The 26,012-nt window shown below is 44.8% G+C and overlaps 1 protein-coding gene across 2 annotated transcripts in view; it reads left to right on the top strand.

The window, feature by feature from the left end:
- The window catches only part of LOC122809380 (basal cell adhesion molecule-like), a 388,726-nt gene that overhangs the window by 191,286 nt on the left and 171,428 nt on the right, over window positions 1-26,012 (top strand). The window lies entirely within an intron of this gene.

The raw sequence follows: 26,012 nt of genomic DNA, 5'->3' as shown, positions 1-26,012 counted from the left end.
CCACCCCCCTCTTTGCTGGGATTATTCTGTAATTCTCAACTCTATACAACCCATGTGATGTATTTGCTTGTAGATGAAGGAAATGTTTATAGTAATATATGCATGGTTGTTTGGCATATTTTTATCTTTCAGCCTTCATATCTGGGGGCACCTGACATCTGAGGCAAGAAAAACTGAAGAAAATGGCGTAGGTTGCAACTTTTATACCCCTGGTGCACTGATGTCAGGGAAGAGGCGACAGCAACCGATGCCGGACCAAGACTTTGGAACTCGGGCCGACTGCGGGTCGCCTGACAGCAGGATAACCCAAGTGTAATGACTGCAACAGTGAATGCACTCGAACATCTACATTTATGGTAGGTACATAACTGTACTTTTTGTGCCCTGTTCAGTGCCCGAACTATTCATCATTGGGCTATCTTTGTCACTAAATTCTTTCGCTCCCGTTCTCTGTATTCTGAGATGGCTTCGATAAGCCATCCAACTACCGATCTTCTGAAAAAACGTAAGGATAAAGATAGAGACAGACCGCATAGGTCCAAAACTGCCGACGACGCTTCCGTTAAGCTTGTCACCAGTCCGCTGGTACTCAGTGAGGTGCTTTTGCAGCCCTGATACCCGCTTCTACAGATTTGCAGGCCTCTACTGAGACCCATTCAGAGTCCGGTATGCCACTAGATGCTTCTACGACTATGGAACCTGCTGATGTCTCTACCTTGGATGGGTCCGGAGTCGCTGTGCAGGCATCGGCTTCTGAAGGTGTATTCAGATCTTCCGATGTTAGTATTAAACTGACTACTTCATTTCTGAATAAAACTACCGAATTTCTCAGGCCCAGAGTTCACACTACACCTGGGAAACCGACAGCCAAAGCGCATTCTCAAGCTCCCATGCCACACAAACAAATGCTTAGAATGGCTGAAGATCTTATTACTTTAATTAGGGGAAGCCAGCCTTCCCCCCTGTAAAAGACAAAGAACTTATTTTCCTTTTGATTCTGGAGATCGAGTCCGATGACTGTGACCCTCTGACCCCTCAGATTACCAGGACATACCCTAATCTACCTATGAGGATTCAGATGCAGAGGATTCCATTCCCTCTGCCTTCCTCCCCAGAGGACTTTTCTTTCGGTGAAACCATGTATACGCTCAGAGGGCACTTCCGCTGGGAGTGCCAGGACTACCCACAGTCCAAAAAGAGACTCGGGGAATTTTTAAACTTGCCTCTGCAGAGGCCTCTAGATGTTCGTGTTTCACTGTTGCAGTCATTACATTTGGGTAATCTGCTGGCAGGTTGCCCTCAGTCGGCCTGAATAACAAAGTCTTGGGTCCTGCGTCAGTTGCTGTCTCCTCTTCCATGATGTCAGGTCGTTGGGGGTATAAAACATGCAGCCGATGCCATTTTATTCAGTCTTTCTTGCAGTGCAGTGCCCGAAGCAGAAGCAGTTCGCAAGTGCCGGTCGGCCGACTCCTGGAATTTTCGTATTAGAGTTTCAGAACTGAAGTCCTCAAACTAAAGCCAAGTACCCCATTGGGGAAATGTTTCTTGCTCCTTACCAGTGTCAGTAAAAGTTAATAATTGCATTACTTGTGGGAAGCAAATACCTCAAAAGGATTTTCATTTGTACTGTATTCCCTGCCTTGGCCCTGATCACAATGTGCTTTGCTGTCGGTTTTGTGCTAGATTTAACCAATGCACTATTAAGCGTCGGTATATTTTTGCTTCTAAATATTTTGGTTCAAGATTTAATTTTCCTGAAATGCTGTCGGTTAGCAATCCAACTACCAGAGTTCATAAAAAACTCAAAGAAAAAGACAGACCTTCGAGGTCCAAAACAGATAACGAAGCTTCTCCTAAGCCAGTCACCGGTTCGCTGGTACTCAGTGAGGTGCTTTCGCAGCCCCTGATACCCGCTACTTTTGAGTCGCAGGCCTCTACCAAGACCCATTCGGAGTCCCGTATGCCATGAGATTCTCAGAGTATTGAACCCGCGGATGTCTCTCCCTTGGATGGGTCCGGAGCCGCTGAGCAGTCAACGGCTTCTGGGGGTGTTTTCAGGCCTCAACATTTTTATATTAAACCGACGCCAGCAACAAAAACAAGGTCAAAAACAACTTCTATGTCTAAAAAACTGACGCATGAGCCACATGCTCAGGTCCCTATGCCTAAAGAACAGATGATCAAAATGGCTGAGGATTTAATTACCTTGATCAGGGGTTCCCAGCCCCCCCCCCCTGCTAAGAGGCCTAGGCAAGGCAATGATTATGAATCTTCAGATCAGGTTTCCATTTTTTTCTGATTCTTCTTCTGATCAGGAATTTTCTATTCCACCCTATGAGGATTCTGATGCAGAGGAATCCATCCCATCTGCATCTCCTCCTGAGGATTACTCTTTTGGAGAGACTTTGCATACTTTAAGAGGACATTTTCACTGGGAGAGTCAGGACTTCTCTGAATCAAAAAAGGGGCTTAGGGATTTCCTTCTTCCTCAGCATAGGCCTTTGGCAATACCTCCTGTATTAGACATTGTTGATGATGTGTTCTCAGAATCAAGCATGGCTCATGATTCCCTGCCTCCAGCTCCTAGTAAGCCAGACAGATATTACAGGGTTCCTGACTCTCACAAATTTCTTTTCAAAAATCCTGCTGCTGATCCTGAAACTATTTCTCAGGGTCCTAAGGGTGTAAAGGCCTCTACAGCCAAAAATCCCACCCCTTCTGATACAGATTCCAGGGCGCTGGATAGATGGGGTAAGAAGGTTTATACGTCTGCAACCTTGGCAATCAGGGCTTTAAACTGCCAGTTTCATATGCTTAAATATCAGCAGCATGTTATGGGCTTACTGAAACAGATTGTGTGGAAAATAGTTACAGGAATTATTGCATTCAGCAGAACAGGTTGGAAAGCATACTTTGCAATGTAATTTTGATTCCTTGGAGGCCTCTTGTAGGACCGCCATTGCTGGATCTGTGATTAGAAGGCATGCCTGGCTCAAGGAGCAAAATCTGCCTGATCATGTTAAAGCTAAATTGTTGGATGCCCCTTTGCAGCATGATGCTCTGTTTGGTAATAAGGCAGAAGAGGTTTTAAAGAAAATGGAAGACAAAGCTAAGTCTATGCAAACTGTAAAAGATGTCTTGCAAGTGCAGCCACACAGGTTCAGTAGGCACTAGCCTACTAAAAATTGGTCCTTTCCTGTGTCCAACAGAGCCACTCAGGGCAAATCCAGGTGCTCAAAAGGCTCCAGATACCAATCACAGGGTTCTTACAGGTCAAAGCAATGGGGTGCCTCCACTTCCAAATCTGGAGGAAACTAAGTACAACCCTACAGTAAGCAGTCTCAATGACTTTCCTCTACCATCACCAAGCACTTCTCTTTTGGCAGCCCCCTTGGGGGGGGGGGAACTAGCACATCATGCTCAAAATTGGCAGTTAATTGCACAGGACAAGTGGGTATTAAACATAGTATCCCAGGGGTACAGATTTAATTTCCGTACTTTGCCAAGTCCAAACAGATGGCTGGATCTGCCACAAAACCAGTGGGCAGAGGCCCAGAAACAAGTCGTCCCTCATGGATATGGGGGCTGTTCAACCGGTACCAGAAAAGGAAAAAGGACAGGGTTTTTATTCAAGACTTTTCCTGGTACCCAGAAAAGACAGTTCACAATTGATAAGTCCAGTATTGGATGCCATGAACACGTTCCTGGACAGTCCCAAATTCAAAATGCTGACTTTACAACAGCTACTGCCTATGCTAGGCAGGAATGCTTGGTTAGTAACTCTAGACTTAAAAAGAGGCATACCTGCATATCCCAATAAGGGAATCATGCAGAAGAATCCCAATAAGGGAATCATGCAGAAGATACCTCCACTTCAAAGCAGGTTTTTTGCATTGCCAATTCTCTGCACTGCCCTTTGGCTTATCTACTCCACCCAGGGTCTTTACAAAGTGCCTGGCACCAGTAATTGCATTCTGCAGGCAAAGAAGCATTCAAAATGTCCTTCAAGAATGCAACTGCAGTCATAACATATGGGTTGTCCTGCCTCAGGCAGCCCTCGGTCGGCCGAATTCCAAAGTCTGGGTCTGGCGTTGGCTGGTGTCGCCTCCTCTCCGACGTCACAATGGCTGGAGTATAAAGGCATCGGCCGACGCCATCTTCTTCAGTCTTTCTTGCCGCGCGGTGCCCGAAGCAGAAGCAGTTCGCAAGTGCCGGTCGGTCAGCTCCTGTGTTTTCAGTACCGAAGTCATCTAAAAGCTAAGTACCCCATTGGGGAACATTTATTCTTGCCTCAGCCGATGTCAGAACAAATTGAGAGTTAATAATTGTTTGTCTTGTGGTAAACAAATACCTCATAAGGACTTCCATTCTCTCTGCCTTCCTTGCCTGGGCCCAGACCACGACGTCTCGGCCTGTGCTGCCTGTGCCTGCTTTAATAAGCACACTCTCAGGCGCCAGGCAGAATTCGCCGAGGACTTTTTTGGTGAATCCTTTGCGTATATCATGCCGTCGGATCAACCGACAACCCAATCTGCTAAAAAACGCAAGGACCGGGACCGACATCCTCGGCCTGCGTCCTCTACCGATGCTACTCCTAAACCCTCTGCTAGTGCTCCGGTTCCCTCGGATGTGGTAAATCAACTGCTCCAGGCCAACGACACAGCGTTAACACGACCTTCGGTCTCTGAGATCTCTCCGGTGCCAGTTGTGGATTTTCCTCCGGAAACCGAAGTTCTGGATCTACCCGACACCATTCCTGTGGACAAGGTAACGCCTGCACGTGGGGCTGCTAGGCCTCCTGTTTCCATGTCCATCAAGGCCTTTGCACGTGCTAAGGCCGCCAGTCAGGCCAAGGCCCATCCTAAACCTGCCCAGGCCCCTTCATCTGATAAGCAGATCATGTCTCTGGCTGCAGATCTTATTTCCCTTATCAGGGGGTCTCAGCCTCATCCGGACAGGGGTTCTCTGCCACCTGCGGAAAAAAGGCCTAGAACTGAGCAGGCGGACGACCTCTCCTCGGATGAAGTCTCTGGGGATTCTGAGCATTCTGTTACCCAAGAAGAACCCTTCCAGGCCTACGAGGACTCTGATGCTGAGGAATCAATTCCCTCTGCCTCCCCTCCAGAGGATTTCTCTTTTGGTGAAGTCCTGCATTCCATGAGGGAACATTTTCAATGGCAGGGTCAGGAATTCTCTGACTCCAGGAAAAGGCTTTGTACTTTCCTCAAGCTTCCCCAGCACAGACCCTTGGCTATCCCTCCAGTTATGGATGTTTTGGATGATGTTTTTTCTGACTCCAGTGCCAACCCTGATTCTCTTCCTCCTGCTCCTGTCAAGCCGGACAGATATTACAGGGTCCCTGACACTCACAAGCACCTTTTTAAGGCTCACTCTGTGGACCTAGAAACTATTTCACAGGGCCCCAAGGGAGTGGCTTCCTCCTCTGCCAAAAACCCACTGCCAGCTGACAGAGAAGCAAGGTCCCTGGAGAGATGGGGTAAAAAAGTATATACCTCTACTACCCTAGCCATGAGGTCTCTTAACTGCCTTTTTCACATGTTTCAGTACCAAGATTTTCTCCTGGATGATTTACAGAAAAAGTTAGCCTCTCCTGAGCCTATTGATAAAAAGGCACTGCAGGATCATATTCATAACACTCAGCAGGTTAATAACCATTTTCTGCAGTGTGGTTATGATGCACTGGAGGCTTCATGTAGGGCGGCTATGACTGGGGCTGTGATACGTAGACATGCTTGGTTGAAGGATCAGTCTTTGCCTGACCATGTTAAAGTAAAGTTACTGGATGCACCTTTGGAAAAACAAAAGCTTTTTGGTGCTACTGCACAAGATGTATTGAAATCCATAGAGGAAAAAGCAAAGTCAGTACAGACAGTCAAGGATTTTCTTCAGGTTCAGCCACCCAGATTCAGCAGAAACTGGCCCTCCAAGAATTGGTCCTTCCCCGGCTCTGATAAGTTTCAAAGGGGAAAAAGCAGACGTGCCCGAGGTAGAGGGCAATACCGAGGATCTTAAAGGGGCCGCCAATGGCAACCTCCGAATCAAAGAAGTGGCGCAGACAGTTCAGCTGCACCACAAGGACAATCACAATGACTTGACTTTCGTACCGCCTACAAAGGTTCAAAGAGAAGCACCTTTGGGCGGAAAATTAGCCTTATTCTCACAAAACTGGCATATCTTAACCAAGGACAATTGGATTCTGGATTTGATAGACAAAGGTTACAGATTTCACTTTCACACATTACCAACAAAACAAGGCATGCCAAACCTGCCACATCATCAAAGGGCAGAGGCACTCACTCAAGTTTCCAAGCTATTAAGTATAAAAGCAATAGAAAGGGTTCCTCCTCAGGAACAAGGCCAGGGATTTTATTCAAGACTGTTCCTTGTTCCAAGAAAATAAAACAAATGGAGACCCATACTGGACTTGTCAACTCTAAACACTTTCCTCATTGTGCCAAAGTTCAAAATGCTGACGTTGCAGCAACTTCTTCCCATGTTGGGCAAGGGGTCTTGGCTGGTCACTCTGGACCTCAAGGAGGCATACCTGCATGTCCCAATCAGACAAAGCTGCAGAAGATACCTCAGATTTCTTGCAGGGACAGAGCATTATCAATTCTCAGCATTGCCGTTTGGCTTATCTACTGCACCCAGAGTGTTCACGAAATGCCTGGCATCAGTAGTGGCACACTGCAGACTGCAGGGGATTCAAATATACCCCTACTTGGATGACTGCCTCATACAAGCAGACAACAAACAAACCTTAAAAGGGAATTTGGACTATGTCATGCATCTACTGCAGGCCTTGGGATACGGAGTCAACATTCAGAAGTCAAACTTACTACCATCCCAACAAATTATATTCCTAGGAGCCAAACTGGACACGGAAAAACAAATGGCCTACCTCACAGAGGAAAAACAGCAGCATTTACCAGAGTACTTCAAAGGCCTAGCAAAGCTTTCCCAGCTGACTGCAAGGAAAATCCTGCAGGCCCTGGGTTTCATGGCATCTTGCATCCTTCTGATACCTTTGGCAAGACTTCATATGAGAAATCTGCAATGGTATTTGAAAAACTTATGGTCTCAACACAACAACAGCCTAGAGGACATAATCCCACTTATTCCATGTCTGCAGAAGGAATTTCTATGGTGGGCTCAAGCCAGTCAACTAAACGAAGGCATGCCTTTCAACAGAGGCTCAAGCCAGTCAACTAAACGAAGGCATGCCTTTCAACAGACCTCAAGCAGACCAAATGATAACAGACGCCTCAGACCATGGATGGGGGGCGCACATGGAGGGCAGATGCATTCAAGGTCTTTGGACGCCAAAGGAAAGACATCTGCACATAAACCAAAAGGAGATGTTGGCAGTGATACATGCCATCGAGACTTTCAAAAAAACACTAAAACAGGGACATTTGCTAATAAGGACAGGCAACACCACTGTCATGTGGTACATAAACAAGCAGGGAGGCACTCATTCTTACCCCCTCTGCAGACTAACAATGCTTCTCTGGGAAAAATCCCTGAGCCTGAGGATACATTTACAATCCCAGTTTGTACCAGGCAAGGACAATGTACTGGCGGACAATCTGAGCAGAAATTTCATGGATCCACACGAATGGATGCTGCACCCTCACATCTTCTCTCAACTGGCAAGGACATGGGGAAGACCGGACGTAGATCTTTTTGCTTCCCACTTAAATCATCACCTGGAAAAGTTCTGCACAAGGACTCACCATCCTCTAGCTTGGAAAACGGATGCTCTCTCCTTCAGCTGGAATTCTCTAAAAATGTATGCATTCCCTCCCCTGCCTCTGCTGACCAAGGTGATACTGAAGATCAAAGCAGAACAACCAACAGGCATCTTGATAGCTCCAGACTGGCCGAGGCAACACTGGTACCCATTGCTATTGACCATAACTCGGACCAAACCATGGCCTCTGACCCTATGGCCCCTGCTCCTAACTCAACACAATTACAGGACTGTACATCAAGACCTGAAAACATTGCATCTGACAGCCAGGAGGCTACCATGACTTCAACACCAAACTCTCTTTCCAAATCTGTTCAAGAGATCTTGCTGGAAGCACGCAGACCTTCCACCAGAAAAACCTATTCAGCCAAGTGGAAGAGATTCAGTATCTGGAATGCCAACAGGGGTCAGGACACAGCATTATTGAGTATACCTCAAATATTAGAATACTTGGCAGAACTATTTCATACTGGACTCTCATACTCCTCAATAAAGATTCATGCCTCAGCAATCTCAGCAAAATACAACTGTGACCCTCCAGTGTTTTCGCATCCTCTGCTAAGACAGTTTCTAAGAGGGATAAAGAATATCAAACCTCCCAGAAAACAGCCAGTATCTGCATGGGACCTCAACTACGTGTTGGAAAAACTAACTCTTCCTCCATTTGAGCCAGCAGCAACCTCAGAAATGCAATTTCTGTCATGGAAGACGGCCTTCTTATTGGCAGTCACCTCTGCAAGAAGAGTTTCGGAGATACAGGCACTCATGGCAGTGCCCCCCTTCCTCATTTTTCATCAAGACAAGAGTCTCTCTAAGAACCAATCCTACCTTCATGCCAAAAGTAATTTCCAGGGTGTCTCTAAATCAAGCTATTCATCTACCTGCATTCTTCCCCAATCCTCAAAATAAGGGGGAAAAACTACTGCATACTTTAGACATACACAGACAATTACGCTACTACTTGGACAGAACTAAGGCCACCAGTAGGTCTGACCAGCTGTTTGTAGCCTATGCTGCTGGAGTACAAGGAAAAGCAATCTCCAAGCAAACAATTTCAAAATGGATTGGACATTGCATCAGATTTTGCTATTCTTTCCATGGAAAAGGTGTGCCAGACAATATTAGGCCACATTCCACCAGAGCTATAGCCACTTCCACAGCTTTCCTAAGAGGAGTGGCAACAAAGGACATTTTAGAAGCTGCTACATGGAGCTCCGTGCATACATTTACCAAGCACTACAACCTGCCCTTATACTCCAGATCCCGAGCAGGCTTTGCTTCGGCAGTCCTGCAGGGGATTTTAGCTACACCATCCTTATCATAAGTTCCATCCACCCCCAGCTTGGCTATGGTATTCAACCCATATGTTATGACTGCAGTTGCATTCTTGAAGGACCTAGTACAGTTTTGTACCTACCATAAATGTAGATGTCCGATAGATATGCAACTGCAGTTGGATTTTCCCACCCTCCTACCCCTCTGTATCCTTCTTTTGTGGGTCCATACCCCTCTTCCCTTCAGCTGGAGGTATCTCCTATGGTGTATCTGTTTATTACTGTTGTGCATGTTTGGGATTATTTTATCCATTTACCAAATTTAGCCTTCCTAGGAGGGCACCTGGCATCTGGGGCAAGAAACACTGAAGAAGATGGCGTCGGCTGATGCCTTTATACTCCAGCCGTTGTGACGTCGGAGAGGAGGCGACACCAGCTGACGCGGACCCAGACTTTGGAATTTGGCCGACCGAGGGCTGCCTGAGGCAAGACAACCCATATGTTATGACTGCAGTTGCATATCTATCAGACATCTACATTTATAGTAGGTACAAAACTGTACTTTTATCCTTATCTGGACGACTGTCTCATTCAAGCAGAGGACAGGGACACTCTCTCTTCTTCATTATCTGGCATTTGTAAAAAGGCTTCTAGCATGCCTAGGGTACACCATAAACTAAAATAAATCACAACTGGTACCCTCTCAAATAATTACATTCCTGGGTGCAAGCTTGAATACAACTACCCAGATGGCTTACCTCATGCCAGACAAACAAAGGCAACTGACAACATACTTCAAACAAATGGCAACAAAAACCCAGTTATCTGCAAGACAAGTTCTGCAGGCTTTGGGGTTCATGGCATCCTGCATTCTACTAATTCTATATGCGTGACTGCATATGAGGAAACTTCAATAGTACATGAAATGTTTATGGAGTCAACATTGTCACAGTCTGGAAGCAATTATTCCTCTCATTCCCTGCCTGCAACAGCAGTTTCTTTGGTGGGCAGAGACTTGTCACCAAAACAAGGGACTGTCATTCACTCTACCCCCTGCCACCCAAACCCTAACTACAGATGCATCAGACTATGCTTGGGGGGCCCACCTGGCAGGGAGATGCATTCAGGGCAAATGGAGCCCAAACCAAATGCATCTGCATATCAATCAGAAAGAGATGCTAGCTGTTCAGAATGCTCTGACAGCCTTCAAGGACTTACTTCATCCAGGACAACTACTGATAAAGACGAACAACACCACAGTTACATAAACAAGCAGGGGGGTACACATTCCTACCCCCTTTGCAGACTAGCCATGGCCTTGTGGAACACGGCCTTGACTTACTAAATACATCTTCAAACTCAATTCCTGCCAGGAAAGCAAAATGCTCTGGCAGATGACCTAAGCAGAAATCTTATGGACCCGCACGAATGGAAACTAGATCCACAAATCTTCAACATGTTAACGCAGAAATGTGGGAGCCCAGACATAGATTTGCCTGGGGGAGCCCAGACATAGATATATTTGCCTCTTCCCAAAATTATCAGTTGGACAAATTCAAGAACTCCTCACAAAAAAGCATGGAAAGTGGATGCCCTATCCTTCAGCTGGAAAAAACCCATCAGTCTATGCCTTTCCTCCTCTGCCTCTACTCTCCAAGGTCTTACTAAAAGTCTGACAGGAAAAACCAAACATCATCCTAGTTGCTCCAGACTGGCCTCGCCAGCACTGGTACCCACTTCTAAGGAATATGTCTCATCTTCCTCCATGGTACTTGCCTCAAATACCTCATCAACTGTCTCAGCAGAACTATCAAATTCTGCACACTCAGCTCCAAACTCTGAATCTTGCAGCATGGCTGATCAACTAATTAATCAAACAACACCTCTCAGTAAATCTGTGATGGGATGTCATTTTGGAAGCCAGAAGGTCTAGTACTAGAAAATCTTATGCAGATAAATGGAAGAGCTTCTGTGCTTGGTACCAAGCACAAGGAAAAGACGCAACAAAGCCCAATATTCCTCAGATTTTACAATATTTGACTGAGATGCTTGACAAGGGCATATCTTTTTCTTCAATAAAAATCCATGCGTCTACCATCTCAGCTCATTACAACACAGATCCTCCCCTCTTTTCTCATCCTCTGCTTAAACAGTATCTTAGAAGGGCCAAAAATTTGAGGCCTCCCAGAAGATCACCAACTCCTGCATGGGACCTCAATTTTGTGCTGGAAAAATTCACCCTGCCTCCTTTTGAACCAGCAGCTACTGCAGATATAACATTTCTGTCTTGGAAAACAGCTTTTCTCTTGGCAGTAACTTCAGCAAGAAGGGTTTCAGAACTACAGGCTCTTATGGCAGTGGAGCCTTTTATTATATTTTACCCAGACAGGGTGTCCCTCAGGACCAATCCTTCTTTTATGCCTAAGGTGGTATCCAGTGTGGCTCTTAACCAGACCATTCATCTGCCAACATTTTACCCAAATCCGCAGAACAAGGGGGAGTGGATTCTGCATTCATTGGATGTACACAGACAACAAAGATTCTAGTTAAACAGGACCAAATCTCTAAGAAAGACTGAGCAAGTACTGGTAGCATTTGCTGCAGGGTCAGAGGAGAAGGCTATATCAAAGCAGATTATTTCTAAGTGGATAAGCCACTGCATTAGTTTCTGCTACTTGAACCATGGTAAACCTGTGCCCAAGAGTTCAGATTCCACCAGGGCTGCCTCTACTTCAGCAGCTTTTCTCAGAGGGGTTCCAACCAAAGACATTCTAGAAGCTGCTACTTGGAGCTCTGTTCTTACCTTCACAAAGCATTATCATTTACCTCTCTTCTCCAAATCCAGGGCAGGCTTTGCCACTGCAGTTCTGCAGGGCTTTATAACCGCTCCTAATGGTGTTTACTTTCATCCTCCCATCCATAGCTTTGGAATTCTACCCAAATGTAATGACTGCAACAGTGAAACATGAAGAACATAGTACAGTTGTGTACACTTACCATAAATGTAGATGCTCGAGGGTATTCACTGTTGCAGTCAGGGTTACCCACCCGCCATCCCCCTTTCTATACCTTTTCTTTCCTTCACTATACTCAAAAGCCTTTGTGGTGTATTTGCTTTTAGTTGAAGGTAAAGTTTGTTTCTAAAAGTGCATTTATTTATAGTTACTGTTTTATATATATATATATATATATCTATCTATCTATCTATATATATATATATATATATATATATATATTTTTTTTTTTTTTGCTCCCCATTTGGGGGGCACCTGACATCTGGGGCAAGAATAGCTGAATAAAATGGTGTCAGCTGCATGTTTTATACCCCTGACATCATGAAAGAGGAGGCAGCAACCAATGCAGGCCCCAAGACTTTTTACTCAGACCGACTGAGGGCAACCTGCCAGCAGATTACCCAAATGTAATGACTGCAACAGTGAATACACTCTAACATCTACCTGTTCTGGAAATTGTAGATGATGTCTTCATCGAATCCAGTCTTACCCCCGATACTTTGCCAGCAGCTCCTAGAAAGCCTGACTGGTACTATAGAGTACCGGACTCTCTCACAAATTTCTATTAAAAATCCCACTGTGGATCTAGAGACCATTTCCCAGGTATCTAAAGGTATTAAGGCTACTACAGCCAAAAACCCTACCCCTTCGGACAGGGATTTTAGGGCTTTAGACAGATGGGGGAAGAATGTATGTACCTCTGCAACTCTTGCCATCAGGGCTTTAAATTGCTAGTTTCACATGTTGAAGTACCATCAGCATATTATGGAACTAATTAAACAAAAAAAATTATGTTGATTCCTGATTGTGCAGAACATAAAGATTTACAAGAGTTACTGCATTCTGCAAACCAAGTTGGAAAACTTACTTTGCAGTGTGGTTTTGATACCTTGGAAGCATCTTGCAGGGCTGCTGTCACTGGGTCTGTTCTTAGAAGGCATGCTTGGCTGAAGGACCAAATCTTGCCAGACCATGTCAAAGCAAAATTACTAGATGCTCCATTAAACCAAGAATGTTTGTTTGGCACTAAAGCAGAAGAAGTTCTTAAAAAGATGGAGGAAAAAGCCAAATCTATGCAAATGGTTAAAGATTTTCCTACAGGTACAGCCACCTAAATTCAGTAGGCATTGGCCTTCAACAAACTGGTCCTTTCCAGTCCCTCCCAGACCTTCTCAGTCCAAACCCAGGAGCAGCAGACACTCAAGACTACAGTCCCAGGGTATGCATAGATCAAACAATGGAGTGCTCCCACCTCAAAAACAGGGAGTGGTAAGCCACCTTCTTATGGAAAAAGTTCATAATGACTTGTCCTTCATCCTTCCCAGCCATGCCCAAATATTTGCACCTCTAGGAGGAAAACTTGCCCTGCATGCAAAAAACTGGGAGTATATTACCCAGGACAGATGGGTCTTAAACATTTTATCCCAGGGATACAGATTCTACTTCCACTCACTGCCAACCCCAAACAGATTGCCAGACCTCCCCCAAACCAGTGGGCAGAGGCCCAAAAGCAAGTACTTTCTCTTGTCAGTGTCAGGGCTATTCAATCTGTTCCAGCAGAGCAAAGGGGACAGGGTTTCTACTCCAGACTGTTTATGGTGCCCAGAAAAGAACTCTTGATGCCCTATCCTGGATCTGTCCATTCTGAACACCTTCCTGGTTGTACCAAAATTCAAAATTTGTACACTCCCAACAGCTGCTTCCTATGCTAGCCAAGGACTCCTGGCTGGTCTCCCTGGATGTAAAGGAAGCTTATCTGTACATCCCCATAAGGGAATCTTGCAGGAAATATCTACATTTTAGGGCAGGCTCTATGCACTATCAGTTCTGTGCACTTCCCTTTGGCTTATCTACTGCACCCAGGATATTCACAAAATGCCTGTCTCCAGCCATTGCATACTGCAGGCAGAGAAACAATTCTAATTTACCAATACTTGGATGATTGCCTGATTCAGGCGGATAGTCAGGAATTGCTACTTCAGCACCTGACATTTGTAAAGAGACTCCTAACTTCTCTGGGGGGTATACCATCAACGAAAATAAATCACATCTGGTACCCAGCCAAAAAATTGTATTCCTGGGAGCAAGCTTGAACATAACTTCCCAGATGGCATTCCTCACTCCAGAAAAATAGGTTTATTTGACAAACTACTGGCCACCTTTGGGCTATCTGCAAGAGAAATACTGCAAGCCCTAGGGTTCATAGCCTCATGCATTCTCCTAATTCCGTATGCAAGACTGCATATGAGGAAACTTCAGTGTCTCTGGTGTCAATGTTCTCAGGACCTGGAAACCATGAATGTCCTTCAAGGATGCATCTGCAGTCCTTACAAATGGGTTGTCCGGATTCCAAAGTCTGGGTCTGGCCTCGGCTGGTGTCGCACTTCACCCGACGTCATAGCTGCAGTTATTCGGGTATAAAGGCATCAGCCAACGCCATTTTCCTCAGTCTTTCTTGCCGCGTGGCACCCGAAGCAGAAGCTGTTCACAAGTGCCGGTCGGTCAGATCCAGAGATTACTACTACTGAATACTACTTCGAAGACTTCTAAAAAGCTAAGTACCCCGTTGGGGACTCTTTCTTGCCTCAGCCGATGCCAGAGAAAGTGAATAACTGTTTATCTTGTGGGAAACAAATACCTTATAAAGATTTCCACTCCTACTGTATACATTGTTTAGGCCCAGACCACGACGTAGCAGCTTGTCTAGCCTGCACTTCTTTTAACCGACGGACGCTTAGACGTCGGTCGTAGTTTGCTGAACAAATTTACGGCTCTGATTTTGCCTAACGCAAATTTCCAAAAAACGAAAAGAAAAGGACCGACACTCGCGGTCCGCAGTCTCGGCCGAAACCGCGATTAAGCAAACCGCGAGTGTCTCGGTTTCGGCCGAAACAGAGCAAGCGGTTCTTTCTCCAGCCGAAACCATGCCTTCTACCGAGGCCTCCTCTAACCTGGTAGAATCTGCTTCTGAAATCCAGCCTGCTGCTGCGGTTTCTCAGGAATTATCAGACACAATTCCCCTGAATATTTCAACCCCTGCACGTGGAGCTGCTAGGCCTCCTGCAGCCATGTCTATCAAGGCCTTTGCCAGGGCTAAAGCAGCCAAAGCTTCCAAAACTGTGCCTGCCAAACCCCCCTCACACAGGCCCAGCACTAGCTCTCATATGCTATCTTTGGCTGAGGATTTAATTTCTTTAATTCGTGGATCCCAGCCTCATCCAGACAGGTCCTCTCCCACCTCCAGAAAGAGACCTAGAGCAGAGCCCCTGAACCAGTATCCACTGATGGTTCCTCTGATGAATCAGAACATACAGACCTTCCTGAGGCTTCTTATTCTCCTTACGAAGACTCTGATGCTGAAGAGTCCATCCCTTCAGCCTCTCCACCTGAGGAATTTTCCTTTGGGGAAACCTTGCATGCTATGAGGGAACAATTTCAGTGGCAGGGCCAAGATTTCTCAGACTCCAGAAAAGGCTTAGAACCTTTCTACATTTGCCACAACATAGGCCTTTAGCTATACCTCCAGTTCTTTCTGTTGTAGATGATGCATTTAATGATGCTTGCACTGCTCCTGATTCATTACCTCCGGCTCCTGCTAAGCCCGATAGGTTCTACAGGGTCCCGGACACTCATCACCATTTATACAAGGCTCCTTTTGCAGATCCAGAGACCATCGCCCAGGGCCCTAAAGCTGTAGCTGCTACTTCTACTAAACCCCCCCCTCTGAAAGGGAATCCAGGTCCTTAGAGAGATCGGTTAAAAAGTTTTCACTTCTGCTACCTTGTCAGCTAGGGCTTTAAACTGCCAATTTCATATGATTCAATATCAAGAGTTTATGCTTGACCAGTTAACTAAAAGCTTTCCTCTGAAGAATCTTTAGATAAAAATATGTTCAGGAAATGGTACATAACATACAGCAGGTTAGTAACCATTCTTTAAAATGTGGCTATGATGCACTGGAGGCTTCCTTTAGATCAGCCATGACTGGCACAGTTATCAGGAGACATGCATGGTTGAAAGAACAGGCATTACCAGACCATGTCAAATCAAAGCTTTTGGATGCACCCATGGACAAGGTCAATTTATTTGGTTCCCCTGCTCAGCAGGTGCTAAAAAAGATGGAAGAGAAGGCGAAATCTGTACAAACGGTGAAAGATTTCTTACAGGTTCAACCTCCAAGGTTTAGCAGGAACTGGCCCTCCAAGAATTGGTCCTTTCCGTACTCCTCTAAGCCTCAGAAAGGCAGGAATAGGCGTTCAAGAGGCAGAAACCAATCCAGGGGTGCCTACAGGGGACGCCAATGGCAAGGTAACAACCAGCGAGGCACGGACGCAGCCACCACCTCTACAACAACTCAATCACAGTGACTTGACAGTGGCACCGCCTACCAGGGAACAACTAGAAGCACCCTTAGGCGGAAAACTAACCTTATTCTCAAAAAACTGGCATTGCATCACAAGGGAAAAATGGATTTTGCAAACTATAGACCAAGGTTACAGGTTCCATTTCCATACTCTACCAGGGAAGAGAGGAATGCCAAACCTACCACCTACTCAAAGGACAGAAGCTCTAAAACAAATATCTCAGCTATTAAGAATGAGAGCTGTGGAAAAGGTACCATCTATGGAGCAAGGAAAGGATTTTACTCCAGACTCTTCCTGGTACCAAGAAAAGAAAACAAATGGAGACCCATTCTAGACCTGTCCGCTTTAAACACATTCCTTATTGTTCCAAAATTCAAAATGCTGACCCTATAGCAGCTTCTTCCCATGCTGGGCAAGGAGTCTTGGCTGGTAACTCTAGATCTCAAGGAGGCATACCTGCACGTCCCCATAAGACCAATTTGCAGAAGATACCTCAGATTTCTTGCAGGATCAGAGCATTATCAATTTTCAGCATTGCCCTTTGGCTTATCTACTGCACCCAGAGTGTTCACGAAATGCCTGGCATCAGTAATTGCTCATTGCAGACTTCAGGGAATCCAAATTTATCCCTACCTGGACGACTGCCTGATTCAAGCGGACAACAAAAGCAAGCTAGCAGAAGACTTACAAAGAGTCATTTACCTGCTGCAAGCCTTGGGATATACAGTCAATATAAAAAGTCAAGGCTGATTCCATCCCAAAGAATAACCTTTCTGGGTGCAGAGCTGGACACATCAAAACAAATGGCATTCCTAACTGCAGAAAAGAAAGAGCAACTACCTCTCTACTTCTTGGCATTAACAAAGCAGAACCACCTAACTGCAAGAAAAGTACTGCAAGCTCTAGGCTTCAAGGCATCCTGCATAATTCTGGTCCCTCATGCCAGACTGCATATGAGAAAGCTACAGTGGTACCTAAGGAATTTGTGGTCCCAACACAAGCACAGCCTAGAAACCAAAATCCCAATAATCCCATGCCTGAAACAAGAGTTCCTATGGTGGGCTCAGGCCTGCCAATCAAACACAGGGTTGCCCTTCCGCAACAGCCAACCAAGCCAAACCATCACGACAGATGCCTCAGACCTCGGTTGGGGGCACACATGCAGGGCAAGTGCATACAAGGCTTATGGACTCAAGACCAGCTGCGCCTACACATAAATCTAAAGGAAATGCTGGCAGTAAAATTGGCAATCCAGTCATTCAGACCATTTCTCCAAGAAGGTCAGTTGAGGATAAGGACAGACAACACCACAGTTATGTGGTACATCAACAAACAGGGAGGCACCCATTCATATCCTCTATGCCGGCTGGCACTGGACCTATGGGATGTGGCCCTGAGCTACAACATTCAGTTACAAGCAATCTTTGTACCGGGAAAAGAAAACATTCTAGCAGACATATTAAGCAGAACAACCACAGATGCCCACGAATGGATGCTTCATCCGGACATCTTCAAAGCCATCACAAGGAAATGGGGATTACCACAAATAGACTTGTTTTCATCCCCATTCAATCACCAGCTAAAGAAATTCTGCACAAGGACGTACCACCCACTTGCTTGGAAGGTGGACTCCCTATCCTTCAGTTGGAAAAACCTGACAGCATACGCATTTCCACCACTTCCTTTGATGCACAAAGTGCTTCTGAAGATCAAAGAGGACCATCCAAGGATCATTCTGATAGCTCCAGACTGGCCAAGACAACATTGGTACCCATTGCTGAGGAGCATGTCTCGGTAACAAATATGGACACTACCCCTGATCCCATTACTGTTAACACAGAACAACTACAACATCCTGCATCCAAACCTGAAAACTCTGCAGCTAACTGCCTGGAACATTACATAACAGCAATTAACCCAAATTTATCCCAAAGTGTTAAGGACATAATCCTGGAGGCTCGCAGACCTTCAACAAGAAAGAATTATGCAGCAAAATGGAAAAGATATCTCATTTGGAGTACTGCAAAGGGAGAAGATGTGACTCTGGTAAACATGGCCAACATCTTGGAGTACTTGGCAGAGCTCTTCCACACAGGCCTGTCCTATTCTTCCATCAAGATACATGCATCAGCTATTTCAGCACAATACAGCTTGGATCCTCCTGTCTTCTCTCATCCCTGCTCAGACAGTTTCTGAGAGGAATTAAAATGTAAAACCTCCCAGGAAACCACCATTGCCAGCATGGGACTTGAACTTTGTTCTAGAAAAATTGACACTTCCTCCTTTCGAGCCAGCAGCAACAGCAGAATTACAATACTTATCCTGGAAGACTGCTTTCCTGCTGGCAATAACTTCAGCAAGAAGGGTCTCTGAACTACAGGCATTAATGGCAGTGCAACCCTTCCTGATCTTCCATCAAGATAGTGTCCATGAGAACAAATCCTACATTTATGCCTAAGGTGGTATCCAGAGTGTCATTAAATCAGGCTATCCACCTACCTACATTCTTTCCAAACCCACAAAACAGGGGAGAAAGACTTTTGCATACCTTGGATGTACACAGACAGTTATGCTACTACCTGGACAGGACTAAGTCCAATAGAAAAACTGACCAGCTTCTGGTAGCATATGCCACAGGAAAGGAAGGAAAACCAATTTCAAAACAGACAATCTCCAAATGGATAGGAAATTGCATTATATTTTGTTACTCCTACCATGGAAAGAAAACTCCTGAGAACATCAGGCCTCACTCCACAAAGGCTACAGCCACTACCACAGCCTTCTTACGAGGAGTGGCTACCAAGGACATTATAGAGGCTGCTACTTGTCCTCCGTGCATACATTTGCCAAGCATTACAATTTACCTTTATACTCTAGATCCCAAGCAGGTTTTGCCACTGCTGTTTTGCAAGGGATCCTAGCTACACCGTAATCTCTACTCTTTCCTCCTCCCCTTGTTTAGCTATGGTATTCTACCCATTAGTAAGGACTGCAGATGCATCCTTGAAGGACATAGTACAGTTTTGTACCTACCATAAATGTAGATGTCCGATAGGAATGCATCTGCAGTCAGGATTACCCACTCACCTTCCCCTCTGAGGTACTCCTAGGGTATTTGCCAGCCTACAGCTAGCTTGGGGGGATCTATTATGGTGTATTTGTTTGTATATATGTACATACATGCTTATTTTTTGTGTTTGCTCTCTACTATTTGGAATCATTGGCATTTATCCAAATTTAGCCTTCCAAGAGGGCACCTGGCATCTGGGGCAAGAAACACTGAGGAAAATGGCGTCGGCTGATGCCTTTATACCCGAATAACTGCAGCTATGACGTCGGGTGAAGTGTGACACCAGCCGAGGCCAGACCCAGACTTTGGAATCCGGCCGACCAAAGGGCTGCCTGACGACAGGACAACCCATTTGTAAGGACTGCAGATGCATTTCTATCGGACATCTACATTTATGATAGGTACAAAACTGTACTTTTCTATCATTCCTTGCCTAAGGACAGAGTTTTTTTGGTGGGCAGAGGCCTGCTACCACAATGAGGGATTCCCTTTCACTCAACCCCCACTGCCCAAATCCTGATAACAGAAGCATCAGACTATGCATGGGGGGTTCACATGGCAGGCAAATGCATTCAAGGCAAATGGAGCCCAAGACAAGTGCACCTGCATATCAATCAAAAAGAAATGTTAGCTCTACAGAATGCACCGACAGCCTTCAAATACCTTATCCTTCCAGGGCAACTCTTGATAAAGACAGACAACACCACAGTTATGTGGTACATAAACAAGCGGGGGGGGACTCATTCCTACCCACTCTGCAGGTTAGCCTTGGCTTTGTGGAACACAGCCTTGAGCAATCAAGTGCACCTGCAAGCTCAATTCCGGCCAGGCAAACAAAGTTCACTGGCAGATGACTTGAGCAGAAATCTAATGGACCCACATGAGTGGAAACTGGAACCCAACTCACTCAAGCTTCTAATCCACAGGTGGAGGACACCAGAGGTGGATCTCTTTGCTTCCCCCCAGAACCATCAATTGAGCAAATTTTGCACCAGAACTCCCCACAGCCAAGCATGGAAAGTGGATGCCCTATCCTTTACATGGGAAAACCTCTCAATCTTTGCCTTTCTCCCTCTGCCCCTCCTCTCGAAAGTACTACTCTAGATCAAACAGAGCAGGCCAAGGACAATCCTGATTGCACCAGAATGGCCATGCCAGCACTGGTACCCACTTTTACGCAGTCTGACAGTAGTGCCACCCTGGTACCTGCATTAGACCCCTTCCCTGCTGTCCCAGCAGGAGGGCCTGATTTTGCAAATTCAGCTGCAAACTCTGAACCTAGCAGCCTGGCTCATTCCAGGAGTACATCACCAGCAACCCTCAGCACACAGGTGTTGGATGTCATCCTTGAGGCCAGGAGGCCTAGTACTAGGAAATACTATTTAGAAAAATGGAAAAGATACTGTTCTTGGAGGCAGTCTCAGGGAAAGGACACGACCGTGCCCATCTTACCTCGCATCCTAGATTATCGAGCAGAACTGCTCCACAAAGGCCTATCCTTCTCTTCTATTAAGATTCATGCCTGTGCCATCTCAGCTCATTACAATACTGAGCCACCCCTTTTCTCTCACCCTCGGGTCAAACAGTTCCTGAGAGGCGCTAACAATCTAAGACCCCTGAGGAGAGCTCCTACTCCAGCCTGGGACCTTAACTTTGTACTAGAGAAGCTCACGCTTACTCCCCTTTGAGCCTGCTGCCACAGCAGAGTTAAAATTCTTCTCTTGGTAAACAGCCTTACTTCTAGCCATCACTTCAGCAAGAAGAATGTCTGAGTTGCAGGCCCTTATGGCTATGGAACCCTTCATTATCTTCCATGCAGACAGGGTTTCCCTCGGGACTAACCCATCATTTATGCCCAAGGTGGTATCCAGTGTGGCTTTAAACTAATCCATCCATTTACCAACCTTTTTCCTTAATCCTCAAAATAAAGGGGAAAGGATCCTGCACTCCTTGGACATGAACAGGCAGCTTAGGTTCTACCTTGACAGGACTAAACCTTTCAGAAAATCTGACCAGCTGCTAGTCAGCTTTGTTACAGGGGCAGAGGGCAAGGCCATTTCAAAGCAAACCATCCCAAATGGATAGCACACTGCTTCCATTTCTGCTACAAACACCACGGAAAACCGACCCCACAGGGAATCAGAACCCATTCCACAAGGGCTACCTCAACCTCTACAGCATTTCTCAGGGGAGTCCCTACCAGGGACATCCTGGAAGCTGCAACCTGGAGTTCTGTACACACTTTCACCAAGCATTACCACTTGCCTATCTTTTCTAACTCCAGAGCTGGATTTGCTACAACAACCTTTCAAGGCCTGCTAGCCAGCCCAATTACTTCTTGACTGCCTCCACCCTTCCTCAGCTTTGGGAATCAACCCAAGTGTGATGACTGCAACAGTGAAACATGAAAAACATAGTACAGTTGTGTACACTTACCATAAATGCAGATGTTAGAGTCCTATTCACTGTTGCAGTCCTGGTTACCCTCCCTCCAGCCCCCTGACTTTTCCATACTTTCTACCTATTCTCTTTTTTGGCAATATCTTATGGCAATAGTATTTACTTTTTACTGGAGGTGTTCCACACCATGTAATTGCTTCCTGTTTTGGGGGCTCCTGACATCTGGGGCAAGAAAAACTGATGTAATGGCATCGGCTGCATGTTTTATAACCCTGACGACCTAGGAAGAGGCGACATCATCCGAAACAGAAATCCTAAGAATCTGGTATTCGGGCCGACTGAGGGCTACCTGCTGGCAGATAACCTAAGTTTGAAGACTGCAACAGTCACACTCTAACATCTACATTTATGGTAAATGTACACAACTGTACTTTATTGTTAGTTTATCCAAAAGGATCATGGAGTTACAGACCTTGACTTTCAAGCCCTATTTTACCTGATTTTTTTTCACAGTGATAGGGTTACACTTCTTACTAATTCCTCCTTTGTGTCAAAAGTAGCCACAAAATCAACTTTGACTCAAGTGATCCACCTTTCCATTTTCTTCCTAAATTAACATAACAAAGGTGAGTGCTTGCTGAATTGTCTGGCCATTCACAGGGTTCTAAGGTAATATGTGAGCAGAGAGTAAAATAATTCAGAAAATCGGACAAATGTTTCTCATTTACTCCATGATAAAAGAGAAGGCCAGTATCGTAAGTCACCCTTGGCAGGTGGATGGCAGATTGCATCAATTCTGCTACTGCATGCAAATGCTTGGGCTGTGCAACTACTTCAACATTTGTGCAGCAGAAGCCTGGGCTTTAATGAAAACCTTTGCCAAGGACTGATATGGATTCTAGAGCACATTTTGCCTTTGGCCATTGCTATCAAAGGCCTACTTTCCTGAAAGAGCACCCAACAACAGTGCAGAGGTTTCAGTCTTTTAAGTGAGCAATGATGTCTACGTCTTGTCTGTGCAACAGATTCTTGTCTTCCATTCTCTCATTGACCAAGGGTAAGGACAATTTAGCAACATCAATACTTCTCTTTTAAAAAAAAAAAAAGTACTCCTGCATCCACAAGAATTTCCAGGAATGTGACAGAAAATTGGAGACCTGGGAGCAGAGTAGCATCATGGGAGCTTCAGGATGAAAACCTTTAAAATCAAAACTGCCAAGCAGCCCAAAAAGTGTTTGTGGCACATAGTCCTGCAAGTTATTGAGAATGCCTTATTTCTCATTGATGTGACATTATGGCAAGACATAAGTACCATGTTTAGGCCTTTCCATTCCCTCTGTTTCCCATAGCTACACTTAATGGGAGCTAATGAGGTGAAAACAGACCTTTTAATGCATGTATATGTCTGTTGCAAAAACTGCAAATGTTTGATTTCCATCACGGATTCTCTCCACTGGGCAGTATGGATCTATATGCCACTGAAATTAGGACCAAACTAAAATATGTTTTAAACCTATGACTTTGTTACCCTCTGAGGTAGCCCCCCCCACATCTCACTTTTGCCTTCTATAGGCATCTGCAGTTTGAACATGCAGAGAAACAACTCCGTATTAACTTATATGTACATACGTTATGTAAGTGGCAGATACACAGCTCTTATTTTAATAATAAATAGAATAATTTACCAGAAGATATGATTAACTGGCTGTAATGAGTACATTTCATTTGCTAAAGACCCAAGTGTATTTATCTCTTGCAGTGTGTGCCCTTGATAGGCTTTTGCTTTGCGAAAACCAATTCTTTTTATTTAACGCGCCATAGTGAGACATTCCCAAGAGTGATTTATACTATTTTTATGCCAATACTAAGCAATACATGCAGACATATTTTATGATTCCAGACTGCAACTCTGATGTCCTAGAAGCTAAGTGAGCTGAATTGAGATACAATAGGTCAGAAGAAAGTTGACAGATGATGACAGCATTTTTCCTATGTGCTGTAGTTTCCTACATTGTAGATTTTAGCATGTGAATATTTCAAAGATGTGCTTGTGGTTTCCTTTCCAATTTAGTTTTTGGCACATGTAGCTGAGTGCAAGAAAGATTTTGGGAGCTGCCTTTGATTCAAAGGTCAGCTATTTGACTTTGTTGTAAATGGTCAAGATAGTTAAAGAGAAGCTTTGAGAATTAAGTTATATATTTGAAGGGAGGAGGGATTGTGTTACTGTGTGTGTGTGTGTGTGTGTGTGTGTGTGTGTGTGTGTGTGTGTGTGTGTGTGTGTGTGGGGGGTTTCAAATATTGATCAAAATACTTCACAGGCTGTTCCACTTTTTTCCTCCTGAATTATAAATTAATTCCACAGGGAAGGTAGTGTGATGATGGTCTGTAAAATGGAAAGCATCAGTTTTGCCCCTTGTTACACTGTAGGTAGCTACTTTTTGGCTGTACGTGTATATTTTTGGTGTCTTGTTTGTTTACATGTGATAATGTGGTTGTGCAAACAAACTCAGGCCAACATTTCTGTATAGTCTGTCTCTGTGTTGCAACTCGCCCCTTGCAGCTGCTATGTCATGTAATTCTACCTGTCAAATGCTAATTTACTGTTGTTTCTTGTTCTGAGTTTTGCCATCTCCTCTAGTATTCTGTTCCAGTTTTAAACCACACCATCAATAAAGTAACACTTTAACAAGCTTTCTAAATTATCTTTCATTTATCTGCTGCCCTTGCCTCTTCTTCTTCCCATCCTTTCTCCACAGCTAAGGTTATTTCCCATTATACAACTCCCCCCTATTAATATTCAAAAACGTGCATGCTGATTGGTCAGCGTGCACATTGTAAATCAGAGTTATAGTAATGGAAAAAGGTCCGGTCGCCCGGACTTTTTCCATTACTATAACTCTTTTTTTCTCACTGTTTCGCTATGTTAAACGAGTTTAAATGTTAAACGAGTTTAACATACCGAGACAGCTTTAAAAAAAGCAACGGAGATTCTCTGTTGCTTTTTTAAAGCTGTCTCGCTATGTTAAACTCCTTTAACATAGCGAGACAGTTTGTAAAAAGCAACGGAGATCATGCTTTCTCCGTTGCTTTTTTCAAAACTGTCTTGCTATGTTAAATGGGTTTAACATACCGAGACAGCTTTAAAAAAGCAACAGAGATTCTCCGTTGCCTTTTTGAAAGCTGCCTCGCTATGTTAAACCCATTTAACATAGCGAAAAAGTTTGTAAATAGCAACGGAGATCTTGCTTTCTCCGTTGCTTTTGCCCACAGTTCTGATGTACTGCGTAGGCATACACATGCGCAGTACATCAGAACTGCCACAGAATACCAGACAGCTGCGGAAGGGCAGCAAGGAGGCATTATACAATGCCATTATTTAAGAAAAGTAATTATGTTTTTTCTTAAATAATATCATTGTATAATAGCAATAACCCACTTCTGGGTGTGCGTAATGCTGTATTTACCCACGGTTGGCTTTGTTTGGCCACTCGGGCTTCGCCCTCGTGACCAAACCACCCCAACCGTGGGTAAATCCAGCATGACCCACACCCATGCGTGGGTTATTGCTATACTATCATGTGTGCCCACATAACATCCTCCTTCCTCTCTGTGTCTTTTACTGAAAGAAAATCAGTGAGGGTTGGTGTTACTATGAAAAGGACAAAAGAATAAAACAAGCACACTGGAGGTGGAGAAGCAAAGACAGCAGAACTGCCTTCTTTTCTCTTACAGTGAATGTGAAACAACATCTCTGATTGTAAACAGACTTACCTTATTTTGTTTGGATGGAATAATCCACTCTGTATAAAAAAGGACAACTACTATAATAAATTGTCCACTATGAGGATGTAAGGTGCGGGGAAGAGTACAGTGTAGATTAGCAAAATTTGCAGCAGTTGAGGTGGGCCATGTAGTATTATCAGTTGTTTGTCTTGTGTTTATGTGCTTGTTTGTTTGAACAAGTTTTGAAGCTGCTTTCCATTTCTGTGCATATTTAAGAATAGCTGTACATTTGCATGTACAGGGTGACATAACACATCTGTCTGTCTGTTGTTGCTGTTACATTCTTCATGATGTGCTTTGCATTATAGCACTCGAGTCCCATTTAGATAAACT

The sequence above is a fragment of the Protopterus annectens genome, chromosome 8.part0 (genome assembly GCF_019279795.1).
Source record: "Protopterus annectens isolate FY-2018-M chromosome 8.part0, PAN1.0, whole genome shotgun sequence".
Lineage (NCBI taxonomy): Eukaryota > Metazoa > Chordata > Ceratodontiformes > Protopteridae > Protopterus > Protopterus annectens.
Note: the sequence above shows the minus strand (reverse complement) of the source record. Positions and strands in the feature narration are given on the sequence as shown.